The sequence below is a fragment of the Rhinoderma darwinii genome, chromosome 12, assembly GCF_050947455.1.
Source record: "Rhinoderma darwinii isolate aRhiDar2 chromosome 12, aRhiDar2.hap1, whole genome shotgun sequence".
Classification (NCBI taxonomy): domain Eukaryota; kingdom Metazoa; phylum Chordata; class Amphibia; order Anura; family Rhinodermatidae; genus Rhinoderma; species Rhinoderma darwinii.
In genome coordinates this window covers 85594784-85612913 of record NC_134698.1, presented here as the reverse complement: position 1 = coordinate 85612913, position 18130 = coordinate 85594784, and the positions used below count along the sequence as shown (strand labels likewise).

Below are 18130 nucleotides of genomic sequence, written 5' to 3'. Positions count from 1 at the left end.
TCACCAAATGGGAAAACCAACTGAGATTGAACTGATTCAGAGGGGAACAAGTGGATATTTATTCAGCAGGAATGAGAACACGTAGCGCAGCATTTCGGGTCATTGTAGTGAGACTATGACGGCTTCCAGTGAGGAGAGGATGGGGTTTATGCTTCATGTCATGTGTTACCTGCAGTGATCAGATAGGCAGAGAAGGAGCGCACTAGAGACTATTAGAGTGTGGTAGGCAGGAGAGGTGGGGACGTGTCGCATATCTTATTTCCTGCTGGGGACGGCTGTTTTTGGAGCATCTGAGTAGACTCCATCGCTTTCCCGGAGAGAGATAAGTCAGCAGCGGTATGTGTGATAACTCCGCTCATCAGCAGGCTGCCAGGCACAGATAAGGAACAGAAGATTGGAGGCGCAGCAAATGAAGGTGTAAAAAGATAGCGCCCCCCCCCCCCCAATAGAGAATGAAACAAGGCTTAGAATGTGCAGAGGTCTGTGTGTGCCGGTCCCTGATGAAAACCGTCTGCACAGTCTATACAGCGCTCCATATTACCAATATACTCCTAATGAGATTGTTATATTTGCAAGCTTGGAAAAGAAGTTACCAGGAGATTTGAAGTCCATACATGTTATGTCTTCAGTCCTGGCAGCACTTTTCCTAAAAAGATTCATAAATTGCTTAAATATCAATTCTCAATGTGATCACTGGAATTATTCCCATTACATAGTACCGATTACTAATGGAAACGATTGCACTGCCAAACCCAATCTACTGCGGAGAAGGATGGACGGAGGAACCATAAACTATCGGATATTTTCCCTTGCAGAAGAATTAAATTTGTTCCCGTTGCTAATAAGGATACTCCTGAAATAAACATTATATTTGCAGATTGCAAGCGTGTGGAGTGAGGGAAATGTAATTTCCTTAATAGCCATTGTAGAAAACAAAATCCTATATATTCTGTCACCCAAAAACAAAGAGGAAACAGTTGAGTGCGCCACACACACACACACACACACACACACACACACACACACATAAAATCATACAAGAGGAATATGAAATCTTTCCTTCTTTCATATCTGAGGTTTTGTGGTGTGACCACTGACCACCAGGGGGCGCCCAATTCTAATCTATACATTTGTTTTAATCAGAGGGGCTGTATAATTAGCACATACTGTAATGTGCCTATGTGCTAATGATATTAATGTTAATCTAATCTTATTAATTAATGAACAGCAGAAACATGAGCATTTTTGTCAGTTCATTTGAAATTCAAGCTGTTATTGCAGAGTCTGGAAACTAGCCAAGGCAATGGGAAAAAGAGGCAGAAGATCCTGACAAAACAGCAAAGTCTCTCTAATCGTATCCATTTCTTTTATTTCTCCAGCACCTAAACAGTAAAAGGCAGGATAAGCCCAAATAGGGTATATTCACATGGGGCAGATTTGTTGCAGAATTTTTGAAAATCAGTTCCATTCATCTGAATGTAGATTTTTCTGGCGCAGTCCGTGGATTTCTGTAACAAATCTGCCGCATGTGAATTCACCCTTGGTCACTGAGGATTCCCTGTTGTACCTCCAGACCCTCCACCATGTGTGAAGCTGCACTCAATACCAACAATCTGAGCACTTCAGAAACAAAACAATCCAGCAATGCACTGGGGAAACACAATGAAATACAGGGAGGGATACAGAGGATCTGGAAAATGGAGGGAGCAAGGGACAGCAGATCGGACGCATGCACAGACAGAAAACAAACCACGGCCAACTAACGAGGCTCATGTAGAGATGGGAAGAAATAGATTGTGGGAGGTGACACTTCGCAGGTTGTGTTCCTTCCATTCATTGCACTGACTGTGTCTACATATATGAGGAGAAGCGGCATCAATGACCCGCTGTTCAGTTTCAGCCTGTCTTAACGCAGAGCACTAGGTTAGGCCCCATGCCCACGTCCGTGCAGTAGTTACGGTCAGGACGGGCCGCGGAGTGCCATCCACATTTGCGGACTGTGCTCACAGTAATAACACCTCACACATTACAGGACAAGGATCCGCTGCTGACGTCTTGTGGAGTCCAGGCCTCGACGGGTCAGAGCTGTGCGGGGGCGACTACACAATATTAGGCAGATGGTTGTAATGTTATGGCTAATGTTATGGCTGAAGTCTTGGTGTAGAGGAGAAGGATTTGGGTTCCTAGAGCACTGGGCTGACTTTTCATTGGGGTACAAACTGTATTCTGCAGATGATTTGCACCTAAATGGAAGGGGGTCCGCTGGGCTGGGGGAGAGAATTCTAGCTGGGGTGGTGGAGTATTTAAACTAGGGCTGAGGAGGGAGGTCAATGTAGAAAAAAAAGGGGTAGCCAGGTTAGAGAGGGGTCAGACTATATTGGTGGGGGGAGAAACAGAATGTGGGGAGAGGACTAGACAACAAGATAAGGAGATCCTTTCGTTACAAAACATCAGTGTAAATAAAAAGGCCCGATTAATGTCAAATCACATTTCTGATAATAAAAGTGAAAAACTGACAGGCAAGTTAAAGTGTATGTTCACAAATGCCAGAAGTCTAGCAAGCAAAATGGGGGAGCTGGAGGCCTTGATACTGGAAGAAAATATAGATATAGTTGGTGTTGCTGAAACATGGCTGGACTCTTCACATGACTGGGCTGTAAATCTACAGGGTTTTACACTTTTTCGTAAAGACAGGACAAATAGGAAAGGTGGTGGTGTATGTCTGTATGTGAGAAGTGATATGAAGGTGATGTATGTCTGTATGTGAGAAGCGATATGAAGGTGGTGGTGTATGTCTGTATGTGAGAAGTGATATGAAGGTGATGTATGTCTGTATGTGAGAAGTGATATGAAGGCGAGTGTGAAAGAGACAATAGTGGGTGAATACTGTGAGGAGGTTGAAACCTTGTGGGTGGAACTAGAAAGGGAGGTAAACACTGAAAAAATTACTTTTGGTGTAATCTATAGACCCCCCAATATAACTGAGGAGATGGAAGTTCAGATATATAAACAGATGGAGCGGGCTGCACAGGCGGGTACTGTAGTGATAATGGGAGATTTTAATTTCCGGGATATTAATTGGTATCATGGTTCGGCTTCAACTGCAAAGGGGAGACATTTCCTCAACCTGTTGCAGGAAAATTTTATGGGCCAGTTTGTGGAAGACCCGACTAGAGGTGAAGCTCTGTTGGATCTGGTAATTTCTAATAATGCAGAGCTTGTTGGGAATGTCAATGTTCGTGAAAACCTCGGTAACAGTGATCATAATATAGTTACATTTTACCTATACTGTAAAAAACAAACGCAGGCTGGGAGGGCAAAAACATTTAATTTTAAGAAAGCCAATTTCCCTAGGATGAGGGCTGCAATTCAGGATATGGACTGGGAAGAACTAATGTCAAATAATGGAACAAATGATAAATGGGAGATTTTCAAATCTACTTTGAGTTATTATAGTGCAAAATTTATTCCTACAGGTAATAAGTATAAACGACTCAAATTAAACCCCACATGGCTTACACCTTCTGTGAAAGGGGCAATACATGACAAAAAAATGGCATTTAAAAAATACAAATCTGAGGGTACAGCTGTAGCCTTTGTAAAATATAAAGAGCTTAATAAAATCTGTAAAAATGTAATAAAATTAGCAAAAATACAAAATGAAAGGCAGATGGCCAAGGATAGTAAAACAAATCCTAAAAAATTCTTCAAGCATATAAATGCAAAAAAGCCAAGGTCTGAACATGTAGGACCCCTAGATAATGGTAATGGGGAGTTGATCACAGGGGATCAAGAGAAGGCAGAGTTACTAAATGGGTTCTTTAGCTCTGTATATACAACAGAAGAAGGAGCAGCTGATGTAGCCGGTGCCAGTGCTGAGGAGCTGATGTAGCCGGTGCCAGTGCTGAGGAGCTGATGTAGCCGGTGCCAGTGCTGAGGAGCTGATGTAGCCGGTGCCAGTGATGAGCTGATATAGGCGGGCCAGTGCTGAGCAGCTGATGTAGCCGGTGCCAGTGCTGAGGAGCTGATGTAGCCGGTGCCAGTGCTGTTAATATATCAGTTGATATACTGAATTGGATGAATGTAGAGATGGTCCAAGCTAAATTAAAGAAAATAAATGTGCACAAGGCTCCGGGACCAGATGGGTTACACCCTAGAATTCTTAAAGAGCTTAGTTCAGTTATTTCTGTCCCCCTTTTCATAATATTCAGAGAATCTCTAGTGACTGGTATAGTGCCAAGGGACTGGCGCAGCGCAAATGTGGTGCCTATTTTCAAAAAGGGCTCTAGGTCTTCCCCGGGTAATTATAGACCAGTAAGCTTAACATCCATCGTGGGGAAAATGTTTGAGGGGCTATTGAGGGACTATATACAGGATTATGTGACAATAAATAGCATTATAAGTGACAGCCAGCACGGTTTTACTAAGGACAGAAGTTGTCAAACTAACCTAATCTGTTTTTATGAAGAGGTGAGCAGAAGTCTAGACAGAGGGGCCGCTGTGGATATTGTGTTTTTGGACTTTGCAAAGGCATTTGACACTGTCCCCCATAGACGCCTAATGGGTAAATTACGGACTATAGGTTTAGAAAATATAGTTTGTAATTGGATTGAGAATTGGCTCAAGGACCGTATCCAGAGAGTTGTGGTCAATGATTCCTTCTCTGAATGGTCCCCAGTTATAAGTGGTGTACCCCAGGGTTCAGTGCTGGGACCACTATTATTCAACTTATTTATTAATGATATAGAGGATGGGATTAATAGCACTATTTCTATTTTTGCAGATGACACCAAGCTATGTAATATAGTTCAGACTATGGAAGATGTTCATGAATTACAGGCAGATTTAAACAAACTAAGTGTTTGGGCGTCCACTTGGCAAATGAAGTTTAATGTAGATAAATGTAAAGTTATGCATCTTGGTACCAACAACCTGCATGCATCATATGTCCTAGGGGGCGCTACACTGGCGGATTCACTTGTTGAGAAGGATCTGGGTGTACTTGTAAATCATAAACTCAATAACAGCATGCAGTGTCAATCAGCTGCTTCAAAGGCCAGCAGGATATTGTCGTGTATTAAAAGAGGCATGGACTCGCGGGACAGAGATGTAATATTGCCACTTTACAAAGCATTAGTGAGGCCTCATCTAGAATATGCAGTTCAGTTCTGGGCTCCAGTTCATAGAAAGGATGCCCTGGAGTTGGAAAAAATACAAAGAAGAGCAACGAAGCTAATAAGGGGCATGGAGAATGTAAGTTATGAGGAAAGATTGAAAGAATTAAACCTATTTAGCCTTGAAAAAAGACGACTAAGGGGGGACATGATTAACTTATATAAATATATTAATGGCACATACAAAAAATATGGTGAAATCCTGTTCCTTGTAAAACCCCCTTAAAAAACAAGGGGGCACTCCCTCCGTCTGGAGAAAAAAAGGTTCAAGCTGCAGAGGCGACAAGCCTTCTTTACTGTAAGAACTGTGAATCTATGGAATAGTCTACCGCAGGAGCCGTCACAGCAGGGACAGGAGACACCGCAGGAGCCGTCACAGCAGGGACAGGAGACACCGCAGGAGCCGTCACAGCAGGGACAGTAGATGGCTTTAAAAAAGGGTTAGATAATTTCCTAGAACAAAAAAATATTAGCTCCTATGTGTAGAAATTTTTCCTTCCCTTTTCCCTTCCCTTGGTTGAACTTGATGGACATGTGTCTTTTTTCAGCCGTACTAACTATGTACTATGTAACTATGGATGTCTTTACGTTATACACATTACTCACACAGCAGGGTACCAGCCATTATGCATCTATTATATTAGCAGCTTTTATTTGATTATGCTTTATAGTAAGACGCAGCAGCTTTTATTTTTTTAATACCATAAAGGAAAGATGACTTTTGCTTTTCTTTGGATTCAATCTGCGTTTTGGCTGAAAATCATTCACCAAGATCAGCACCAAGACTGCTCTGTGTGAATTCGGCCGACAGTTTCCTAATGGTGTGGAGTAGGATGGCACGGCCGTTTGCTTAATGCTTGAAGTATGTGAAGTATTTGTGTATGGTGCATAAATGGTTAAATGTGTTATATTAAGACAAAAAAAATAAAATGGCGCACCGCCCCATCTAATTCTATAACGTGTTCCAGTTCCAGACCGCTTTGGTATAAGATCAGCTGCAGAACATGCATTTATGAGTCAGGCCTGGAGAGCATTTATTAGGACTTTCCTGCATCACGGACGTGTTCTCAGCAGCGCAGGCAGAATGATATCATTACTGACATGACAGACAAGTCCCCAGGAACAGGGCAATAAAGAGGCTGGAAACCGTTTATACAATGCAATGTACAGCCATAAAACTGCAGTTATCCCTGACAGCAGAAGCCGACACGTCTCATGTCAGACCAATGATCAATGGAACTAAAATATTAAAGGGAGCTCATCATTCTAATAACTCAATATCTAAAGCCTAATGCACATGACCGTAGTGGTGGACACGGCCGTGATGTGTCACCCGCGGGCCGGCCGCAAATCGTGCATTCATTTCTGAGCCTGGACCGGAAAACACGGCTGTAATAAGTCGTCTTATCTTCTTGCGGTCCAGGCTCCTGGGCAATGTACGGACCGTGGAGCTTGTGTGCATGGGCCCATCGAAATGAAGGGGGCTGCAATTCACCCGTAGATTTGCAGGTGAATTGCGGCCGCAAAAATAAGTTTGTGTGCATGGGGCCTAACTTCATAATATATAATTATCATCATTGTGATATGCTTTGTGGCAGCGGTGGCCAGTACTAGGTCCTGAACAGTAACATCACTGACGTGAGGATGTCGGGTGTCTCTGTACGTGCCCCAGATAATGCCAACATTTCGTTTGCCTGGTGGACGTGTTTCTCTAGTAAAGGGTTTCGCTGCCAGCTAAGAATTGGAGTGACGATCATTAAAAGGGTTTTTCCATCGGAGACATTAACGACATATCCAAAGGATATATAAAACGTGAGGACAGCATCAATATGGCAAAAAAATGGTGTTTATTAACACATCCCAAAGATATCAAGACAGCCACGTTACGATTCATGCTTGAGAAAGCCTCGTGCGGAGTCGAAACGTGGCTGTATTGATATTTTTGGGATGAGTTAATATACACAATTTTTGTGCCATGTTGATGCGGTCCTCAAGTTTTATAGATCAGTCGTTTGTCTGGATGGGATTTCTGGACATGGAATTTGCATCTTTTCTTCAAGATTGAACTGGAAAGTCTCTGAGCAGGTGAGTGCTGTGGAATATCTGTTATAATTGAATATCCACAGGATGTGTCATGTCAGATAGATGTGGGTCCCACCTATCTCTAGAATGGGGCCCCAAACCCCCGTTCTACTGCCCTGTGTTGTGGCTAAAGCGTGTGATTTCCAACCACGAGTAACGGAAATTGCGTAGTTCGCTGAGCTATGCTGCTTCCATCCACTACTATAGGAGCTACGGAAACAGCGCACCTCAGCGAGCTACGCTATATCCGTAACGCATGGTCGGAAATGACACGCTTCAGCTACAACACAGCAGTAGAACGGTTTAGGGGGCCCCGTTCTAGAGATGGGTGCAGGTCCTAGAGGTGGGACCCACATCTATCTGACACATCCTGTGGATACGTCATAAATGTCTCTTGATGGGAAAACCACTTTAATGATTACTGTTCTGGGAAATGTTCCTAAAACAATTGGTTTATAGAAATTTGTTCCATCAGTCTACGAGTCCTTTTACACTGGCCAATGTGGGATGTAAAAACGAGCGTCAATCAATAGGACCGCTCGTTCATTGGCGCTCATTTGCCCCATTCACAAGGCGCCATGACAAGTAATGCTACTGCGATCGCTCGTCCCCATATATTATCATCTAACTGTTTACACACCAAGATCTGCTGCCAACACAATAATATTCTTTGCTGCATGAACTATACGACCAGCCGGCGTAAGAGCGTTTGGATTTCACATTTTTCTTGGTCTTTGTACATTCATACAAGAACACAGAACAACGTTGGACATTAATGATATTTGCAATAACCTGAAGGATTTGCCATAGGGAAATTCCTGCTGCCTTTACATACACGTGATGACGGAGAAGAAAATGTATGTACACATAACATGCAATTATGTTCTTCAGGAGCAAAATCTTGTAATGATTGACCAGACCGTGGGGACAATTTCTAGAAACGAGTGCAAATTATAAAAAAAAAAAATTCAAGTGATGCCAATAACAACCAATCAGATTACAGATGTCAGGTGCCAAAGGGCCTGAACAAAACGATCTATGATTTATTAGCGCAAGTGGTGTAAACCCGACTGACAGGAGTCAGGAAGGCTCCGTCAGGAAGGCTCCGTCAGGAAGGATCCGTCAGGAAGGATCCGTCAGGAAAGGCTCCGTCAGGAAAGGCTCCGTCAGGAAAGGCTCCGTCAGGAAAGGCTCCGTCAGGAAGGCTCCGTCAGGAAGGATCCGTCAGGAAAGGCTCCGTCAGGAAAGGCTCCGTCAGGAAAGGCTCCGTCAGGAAAGGCTCCGTCAGGAAAGGCTCCGTCAGGAAAGGCTCCGTCAGGAAAGGCTCCGTCAGGAAAGGCTCCGTCAGGAAGGATCCGTCAGGAAGGCTCCGTCAGGAAGGATCCGTCAGGAAGGATCCGTCAGGAAAGGCTCCGTCAGGAAGGATCCGTCAGGAAAGGCTCCGTCAGGAAAGGCTCCGTCAGGAAAGGCTCCGTCAGGAAAGGCTCCGTCAGGAAAGGCTCCGTCAGGAAAGGCTCCGTCAGGAAAGGCTCCGTCAGGAAAGGCTCCGTCAGGAAAGGCTCCGTCAGGAAAGGCTCCGTCAGGAAGGATCCGTCAGGAAGGCTCCGTCAGGAAGGCTCCGTCAGGAAAGGCTCCGTCAGGAAAGGCTCCGTCAGGAAAGGCTCCGTCAGGAAGGCTCCGTCAGGAAGGCTCCGTCAGGAAGGCTCCGTCAGAAAGGCTCCGTCAGAAAGGCTCCGTCAGGAAAGGCTCCGTCAGGAAAGGCTCCGTCAGGAAGGCTCCGTCAGGAAGGCTCCGTCAGGAAGGATCCGTCAGGAAAGGCTCCGTCAGGAAAGGCTCCGTCAGGAAAGGCTCCGTCAGGAAAGGCTCCGTCAGGAAAGGATCCGTCAGGAAGGATCCGTCAGGAAGGCTCCGTCAGGAAGGATCCGTCAGGAAGGATCCGTCAGGAAAGGCTCCGTCAGGAAAGGCTCCGTCAGGAAAGGCTCCGTCAGGAAAGGCTCCGTCAGGAAAGGCTCCGTCAGGAAAGGCTCCGTCAGGAAAGGCTCCGTCAGGAAAGGCTCCGTCAGGAAGGATCCGTCAGGAAGGCTCCGTCAGGAAGGCTCCGTCAGGAAAGGCTCCGTCAGGAAAGGCTCAGTCAGGAAAGGCTCAGTCAGGAAAGGCTCCGTCAGGAAAGGCTCCGTCAGGAAAGGATCCGTCAGGAAAGGATCCGTCAGGAAGGATCCGTCAGGAAGGATCCGTCAGGAAGGCTCCGTCAGGAAGGATCCGTCAGGAAGGCTCCGTCAGGAAGGATCCGTCAGGAAGGATCCGTCAGGAAGGATCCGTCAGGAAAGGCTCCGTCAGGAAGGATCCGTCAGGAAAGGCTCCGTCAGGAAAGGCTCCGTCAGGAAAGGCTCCGTCAGGAAAGGCTCCGTCAGGAAAGGCTCCGTCAGGAAGGCTCCGTCAGGAAGGCTCCGTCAGGAAGGCTCCGTCAGGAAAGGCTCCATCAGGAAAGGCTCAGTCAGGAAAGGCTCAGTCAGGAAGGCTCCGTCAGGAAGGCTCCGTCAGAAAGGCTCCGTCAGAAAGGCTCCGTCAGGAAAGGCTCCGTCAGGAAAGGCTCCGTCAGGAAAGGCTCCGTCAGGAAGGCTCCGTCAGGAAGGCTCAGTCAGGAAAGGCTCCATCAGGAAAGGCTCCGTCAGGAAGGCTCCGTCAGGAAAGGCTCCGTCAGGAAGGCTCATGGTGAGCAGACGCAGCACACACTACAACGCTGCCTGATGATCTGACTGACACTCTCAGATATGAATCTTTACCATACAGGATTTTACTGTGCATGATATCTGCAAGTCTATACATGGAGGAGCAGCTAAAAGTCCTTTTTCTCTGCCATGCCCTGAATGTCATGGACAACTTTACTTAACCAGCATTGTTTCTTGTAGTCAGGTGAGGCTAAACATGTAAGGGGGCTTACAGGTCAGACCCTGGTCCCCTTTTGAAATGCACTGGAATACAAGTCCTTTGGAGAAACAAGCAGAGTAGGTTCCCAGCTCTGTGCCCCTCAGATTAAGCGCCTGCTGGCATCCTATCCCGTCAGGAGCAGGGGCATTGTGCAGCACAATACACAACCAACTGATTAACCTAACAAAGCGCCCTGACGTCCAATGTTATGTAATGCATCATTTAGCGAAAGGATGGGGCAACGATTCAGGGTCAGTCTCTGTACAAACAGTAGTCAAATTAATAGCGCAAGATCTTCAGTAAGTATGTGCGGAACAATGGGACAGAATAACGATCTGGAGCACAGGTTCATTACTGCTGTAGACCTGCCAAGTGCCACAGAGCTTTAAAGGGAAAGTATCACACTTCAAAGCGACACTGCATACTGAATCAAGCCGCAAAAGTGAGGTGCAGTACCTCTCAACAGTCTGAAGGTGGAGCACTCACACAGTGCAGATACCATATAAGTGACATGTCATCATCTTCGTGCTGTATACCTGCAGTGAGGAAAGCCTGTATTACTACGCTGCACATGACTAGATTTGTATTACACATATTAGAGGCGCTCCCGCATTTAGAAAGCTACAACATTTTGTCACCTCACAATACAGCAGCGTCCCCACTACTATTGTGATCACTGAAAACCTGCCTGCTCTATTCATCCACCCATGCATGAGTGATGTATATTATTACAGTCTTTATTTTATTATATAAGCAAAAAAAGAGAACATAAGGAGTCGTAAACTATCAATAATATGAAAACGAAAACGTCTCAATCTTTATTAGTACCAGAAAGTATCAAATACAAAAATACACAGTTAAAAAATTGTAGAGGATCCAATATGACATTGGACTGTAAGAGCCACAAAGGACCAATGTAGATAGGAGGCTATTTATGGGACTAATGCATAGCACAGGTGTGGTCCAGAAATGTATAGTGTAATTGTGGCAGGAACTTTTCTGGAGAATACGAAGTATAAGAATGCAGAAGATGCCAGATGACAACAATGAAAATATGCAGGTACCTATATAGGTCTGAAGTACATTGGGAACACGGTAAGGAGGTAAAGAACATGTTCACAAAAAAAGGGAACGAGCAATGAAATTCCCCAGAAGAAAAATTATGTACGACACAAAGTCCCATCACAAAGTCTAAGGCAAAATGCCTCACCCGTAAGTGAAGCGCAGTCCGCATGGCTGAAGGAAGCGCCCCTATCTTATTATATGTATAGTTTCCTCAGTGACATTATAACACGGCTAGAAACGTGTGCACCTGCCTAATACATTACAAAGGGATGAAAGTAAAACCTCAGCCAACAGACGTGCCGCGGGGTGTCTGCATCAAGATCACAGACTGCATGTCTCCTGCCCCCAGGATATGTACAGTAAAGGGGACAATTGACACTTTTTCTAAATCGCCCAATCCTCCCTTTGAAGCCAAAACCCGTGCAGAGGAAATCTGATCCTGAAACATAAGTAACGGCGGATCGAGGGAAGCAGGAGGTGTACAAGACAATGCAACGAGAGCGCTGCACAAGCCGTCACATCGCTCTACTAAACAGCACAGACCGTGCACACAGGAGGGTCTATTAACGCTGACACTGGGTCTGGGCTTCATTCATTGTTCTAAGAAGACGGTGCAGCTAATGACGTCTATAAAGGGGTTTATCTGCTTTACGTAAAACAATTCATCGATTGTATAATGAAGAGTTCTCCAACTAAGGCCCTGTTCACATCAGCGTCAGAGGTTCCATTTGCAGGTTCCGTCAGAAAATACCAGAAACAATAGTGCAGCAGACTATTGTAAATCCACAGACCCCTTGATGAAAGCCATTAAAATCAATGGGTTCCATCAGGCACCGGTCGTCTTCGTTGCTCAACGGAGACTGCGATTTCGGCATTTTCGTTATTCTGTTCCTCTGACAGCAGAACAACGAAATGGTGAACACAGATGTGAACAGGTCCGAGGCTCTGTTCACATCTGTGATTGGCTTCCATTCATAACGGAAGGTATAAAGCGCTGTCGGATCTGTTGTAGAAGGGAGACCAACTGTCCGTCCCCCCCATTGACTTATAATATGGTCCATTAGAGTTCTATCATTTTGACAGCAAGCAACGAGCGGCATGCTGGTCAACTGGCAGCGAAGACTCGGAACAGAGCCTCTAACACAAATGTGAACAAAGCGTTCATTGTGCTTCAATTCTCCACCATTTTCAAGATGTCTACTTGTTGTCAAGGAATGGAAACAAACCCCATCCTGTCCAGCTGACACAGGTACATGGCTCATTTCAAGGGAGCTCTGATACACTGTAACAAGCCCTGCAGCTGTGGAATGGGAAATGAACAGGATGAGTTTTCAGCCACTGGATATAAACAAGAACGCTTCCATTCACAAACAGCAAGCATACATTTTAAAAATGGATAGGAACTTAAACACACTGGGCAGACTGGGGGTTTCATATACCAGTCCTAATATAAAGAGCACTGGAGTAAAATGTGCCGAATTTATTAAGAAGCGCATGTCTGTCCGTACATCAGAGAGGGAAAGATACGCCAGAAACGGAGTTTTACCTCAAATTGCCGAATTCCCCTCATAGTCCGTCAGAAAGTTAGAGAGTTTTTCATTATACGGTTTATGTACAAAAAACTATAAAAACCCCTTTAAGGGCGACACTCAAAAAATAGCATCTTTACATGCAGTGAAGAGTCTGAGGGTCCATCTCACTGTGTGCAGAACAGTTTCTTCTACATTCGGTGTGCTGGCGTGGTCCCAGAGGCTGCCGGAGCCCCACTTTTCTAGTTGCACCTCTGAGTTTCCTCTAAAAGAACACCACGTTACTCCTCACAGAACACAATCTAACATCATTCATCACTAGTGGACAGTGTAATCAATCGCTGACTGACACAGAATGTAAGGGGAGCCCGGCCCCTGCTAGGGGGTGATACAGAGAGAGCATTCAGTCCAGAGAAAGGGACAAAGTGGAGAGTTCACTTGTACCCTGCAGAGAATGGCGTCCGGTATGTGGCAGTCATCGGACGTGATCTAGAGAACCTTCTGCTCTTCATTAAGCTTTCCCCATCACTTCGGGGATATGTGGCAACGTGTGGGGGGCTACAGTGAAGTGATGGATCAGCAAAATCGTTGCGGTGACACAAGGGGGGGGGGCGGAAGGAAAGCTCAGAGCGTGAGGAGCCAGCATCTTGTATTATAAATGGGGGTCAGGATTTGAGTTGGCTTCCCGCCAGCCCCCCTGCTTCTCACACACATGGATTTTGGTGACACTGGCCTCATTTTTCTTTATGGAACCCAGAAGATAAATGTTTATTTAGCTTCCGGTCTGAGCAATGGCTGACCCCCCTCCAAAGTCAATATTCCTAATCCTGAGCCACAGGAAATAGTTTCAATCCTCGGGTGTTTTTCCCGAGATACTACGTCTATTACCAGTACACTGGCCCATACTGTTGTTATATATTATAGGGTATTTTTACATTCAGAATGGAAACCCCTCCTTACAGTTTGTGTGTATAAAACAGATTCGACTATGGCGCCAGTCTGTGCACACGGCCTCGATTCTGTGTGCCCAATATATTGCATGAGGGTAAATTCTTCATTAGAGTAATAATTCAGTGATGTGAAAGTTCCTCATGTAGTGCAGAGCGTATCTCTTTGGTAAAGTCCCGCGCTGCAGGATTACGCACTAGTTATTGTAAGACAAAACGAGGAGTGGGCCCAAAAAACGGAATAAGTGTAAATCTTCCCATTCTCTGTTTATGTTGTACTTTGTGCTTTTAATCAGAGACCGCAAGAGCCGTAGCTTCACTACCGTGGATATCAGAATGCTGCTAATCTAAAGGGGTTGCTTGCCATTTTTTTGATGGCCCATTAGATCGGTGGGGTTGACTCCCGGCAGCTACACTGATCAGCTGACTGATGGAGCCGTGGTGTTCACCGCCTCTTCAGCGTTTACCAGGCACAGCACCGTACACTTTCGTAGAGGCTTGTCTGGGATTGCAGCTCGGGCCTATTCAGGTGAACGGAACTGCAATCCCAGGCACAGACGCTACAAAAGTGTACGGCGCTGCGCCTCTAAACTAGGAAAAGGCTATGGCGACGAACGCTGCAGCCCCTTCAGTCAGCTGATTTGTGTGGCTGCCAGAAGTCGGACCCCCACCGATCTGATATTGATGGCCTATCCTAAGGATAGGCTATTAATAAAAAAAACGCCCCGACAACCCCTTTAAGAACTTGAGGTTTGGGAAATTAGCTTTTTGAACCCTTCTAAAATGTTTCTGTAAATGTCCCAGGTATTATTAGATCATTTTTGAGCAGACTTCCATATTTTCCTGCACACAACAGATCTCCCCTCCAGATACCCAAAAGCAGAACATTGCAATTGTCCTTGAAATGGCCGATACCGCACTTCAGGATTCAGGTTGACGCGGATGCCCAAAAAATGACCAGGATGATATATGTATATTCATTAAAAGAACAAAACACAGGCGCAGGCTGAACAAGACATACATTGGTTTTGTGCCGCTTTAAAAGATGGATGTCTTCCTGCCATGAGAGAATACGAGGTACCTGCTTCTCCTGCACATTTACAGGAATGGCATTCAGCAGAGGAGTCGGAGCTCCCAGCCGCATGTAAAAGGGTCTGTAGATTATATTCCAGACATTAATGGAGCAGAAATAGAAAAAGTCATGAAATAAACCAAGTCTGTAGTAGAAATAAAGTGATAAGAAGCGGGTTTGATCTCACATAAACATGATCCGGCCTCATCCTTCCCCACTGGCCGCAGACACGCTCTGCCATTACGCCCCCTCCCCCTGCACACATCATATTGTAATGATCAGCAGGCGGGAAGGGGTTACAGGACATCATTTTACAACCTTTTCTTGTGGTTAAGTCATTTTATTTGGGCTCAGAGCCAGTCTTCCAGATTTATTGGGAATTGGGAGGGCATATTTAATTACATATGATTTATAAGGTGAGAATAGAGCGGAGGCTTGTCATGTAGGGGTGCCGCTCAGGGACCGTGGGGCTAGATTTCCTGAAGACAGATAAGCAGGTGGACGCTCTGCTCATGTGTGTGCAATCAAAATAATCAGCAGGACATCTGGAGGTCGTCCCAAGAGGGATCAAATGACTGTCAGCTCTTCCACCAATCTCATGGACAGGAACACCACTGCAATACTGATATATAATGATGTCAAACGGCGACCCCATCATTATAACCCATCCGTTTGGATATATATTTATTTATTTTTTTAGTAAAAAAAAAAGACTGGATCCCTAATAGCGGAGAAGTACCTATTCCTATATACTTTTCCCATGTTCCGGATCCACTCCAGCTTTTGGAAAAAAATGTCACCAAAACAGTAACATGGGACCATTAGTGTGTAAAGAAAATAATGAACCACTTGAGAAAGTTAAGAACACCGTCCAAAATATAAGAACAGCTATGAATTTAATTCCTAACTTTCAGATGGATAACCCTAACCTAATCCCCCATTTAATTTCCCTTGGTCCATGATAACGGTGCACACCAGAAACACAGATACAAAGTGTCAAATCTTCAGACCAGTGAGATTTGTAACAAGATCTACATCATATTTTACTGCTAACAGATGACGCATGTCACAATAGGGAATACGGTCGTTCTCATACACCCGTTAACACATTTTCCAAACTGGATGGATAAACGATGTATAGAAATTACATGTCAGTTTAAACCTTGCATTTTACTGCGGAATAAAAATACAAATCTAGTTTTGTAAGTTATTAAAGGGGTATACACAGGATAGGTGCTAATTGCCTGATCGCTGGGGCCCCAACCAATCGCGAGAACGTAGGTCCCGAACCCCGTTCTTTCTCACTGCTTGTGCACTGCCTAAGTCTAAGGGAATGACGGAAACAAATGGAGGAGTGGCGCATGCTTGATCACCGCTCGATTCAGGCTCCTCCTTAGTGTGGGGGGAGCAGTGAGGAGAATCAGGAGATTCGGTACCCCCGTTCTTGCGATTGGTGGGGGTCTTAGCGGTGGAGCCCCCAGCGATCAGACAATTATCACCTAACATGTACATAGAGGATAATTGTCGACTCTGAGACACCGCTTTAAAATGAAAAGCTATAAAAACATATAAGCGACTTACTGTATGTAGAACAGAAGGGCTGGGATTGGGAAGCAAGAATCCATTCTCCATGAGTAAAACCTAGGACATAAACACATGAATTTATTACACCAGATCATAGATCATAAATCGTAGACACTGCACAATGAGAATCGTGCAAGAACAATGTGGAATCTATTTCTGTCCTCAAGGAGTTGAATATATGAATTGTGAATACAACAGATGAAGAAACGGCTACTTTACTGGAGGAGTAAACGATCGACATTATTATAAGTGGTTCCCCAGAAATACAATATGGGTAACAGAACTGAACACGTGGGGTGCTCCGGATTAGGCGGTGATCTTTACTAGCGGGAATCGTCTTACTAGTTTAGATTCTGTTATGTTTTGGTCTCCAAACACAATTCTCAGGGGCCCTGGTTTTAGGGGATTTGGCTTGGCTACCTGTGCTCCCAGCAGGATTGCGTTGCCACATCTGTTCTGTAGAGTCCAGTCTGCAACAAAATGTGCCCAAACTGAAGCTGCAGTAACGGAGATCTTCGATTCGGGAATCTTAACAGAACTTCTAGTATATTAATACATTGGAGATTTACATATTGGGATATTAATAAAGCAGTGACAGGTAAGTTTCCACACTGAAATCTTTTTTAAACGACATGTCTCAGCCAGGGTCAAACAAAGTACTATGGGCCGAAACAGTATGTGGCCCCCGGTCAAAGCTTGGGACAAACGCACAGCGGGTTTTGTGGTAATTTGGCATTTCCTCTGCTGACCATGCATGTCCCGTGGTGACTATTTAGTGCTGAAAAATGCTGCAGTTTTATAAAAACTGTGGCGCTTCGTGGTAATTGGAGTAATTAACTGCGATTTGACCACACAGTCTAAATATAGCCTGTAGGGTTATGTCATAGCCTGGAAGGGGCTGTACGGAGCGGGTTCACAGGCTGACCTCACTCAAGACTCAGCGGGTGTTGGACTCAGCGGGTGTTGGACTCAGCGGGTGTTGGACTCAGCGGGTGTTGGACTCAGCGGGTGTTGGACTCAGCGGGTGTTGGCAGTACGTTACACCCGACATCTCACTGCAACAGTTGGGAATTGAAGATAGCTCATATCTCGGCCGTTTAACCTGTCAATCGCTACCGCACGATCCATACCATTAGAAAGAGGAGGCAGCCCACTCCGACAGGCCATCTGCCCCACAGAAAAGCGATTGCGGGTAAAATAAAAAATTAAAAAATGTAAAACCACAAAATTTATTTATTTTTTGTTCACCTCGTTTCCCCCAAAAACTAGAATAAAAACTGATCAAAAACTTGCATGTAGCCCGAATGGTACCAATATAAAGTACAGCTCACCCAGCAAAAAACAATGCCTTGCATCGCAAAATCAAAGTAAAAATAAAGTGTTTTTTTTCCTTGTAAAAGTAGTAAAACATAAAAAAATATGTAACTCTGGTATCACCTTGATTGTATCGACTCGCAGAATAAAGTTACCATGTCATTTATACCGCACGGTGAACGCAGTAAAAACTAAATCTAAAAAACGATGGTGGAATAGCTATTTTTTCCCCATTCCATCCCACAAGAATTTTTGTCCAGTTTCCCAGTACATTATATTGTACAAAAAATTAAAAGGTTGTGGCTTTTGGGGAGGGAAAAAACGGAATTAGAAAAACGGGTCTACTATTTTTTTTTGCATTAACAGTGGCATTCTTGTCCAGGGGCCGTGTCTGGTGTACACGTAAATAGGGTTGTGGTGCAATACTGGACATGG

The 18130-nt window shown here is 44.9% G+C and overlaps 1 long non-coding RNA gene across 1 annotated transcript in view; it reads right to left on the bottom strand.

Moving 5' to 3' along the window:
• LOC142664973 (uncharacterized) overlaps nucleotides 1-18130 on the bottom strand; it is a 122023-nt gene that overhangs the window by 86374 nt on the left and 17519 nt on the right. The window contains exon 2 of the long non-coding RNA XR_012851430.1: nucleotides 16379-16438. This is a non-coding gene — a long non-coding RNA (uncharacterized LOC142664973). The remainder of the gene's footprint in view (nucleotides 1-16378; nucleotides 16439-18130) is intronic.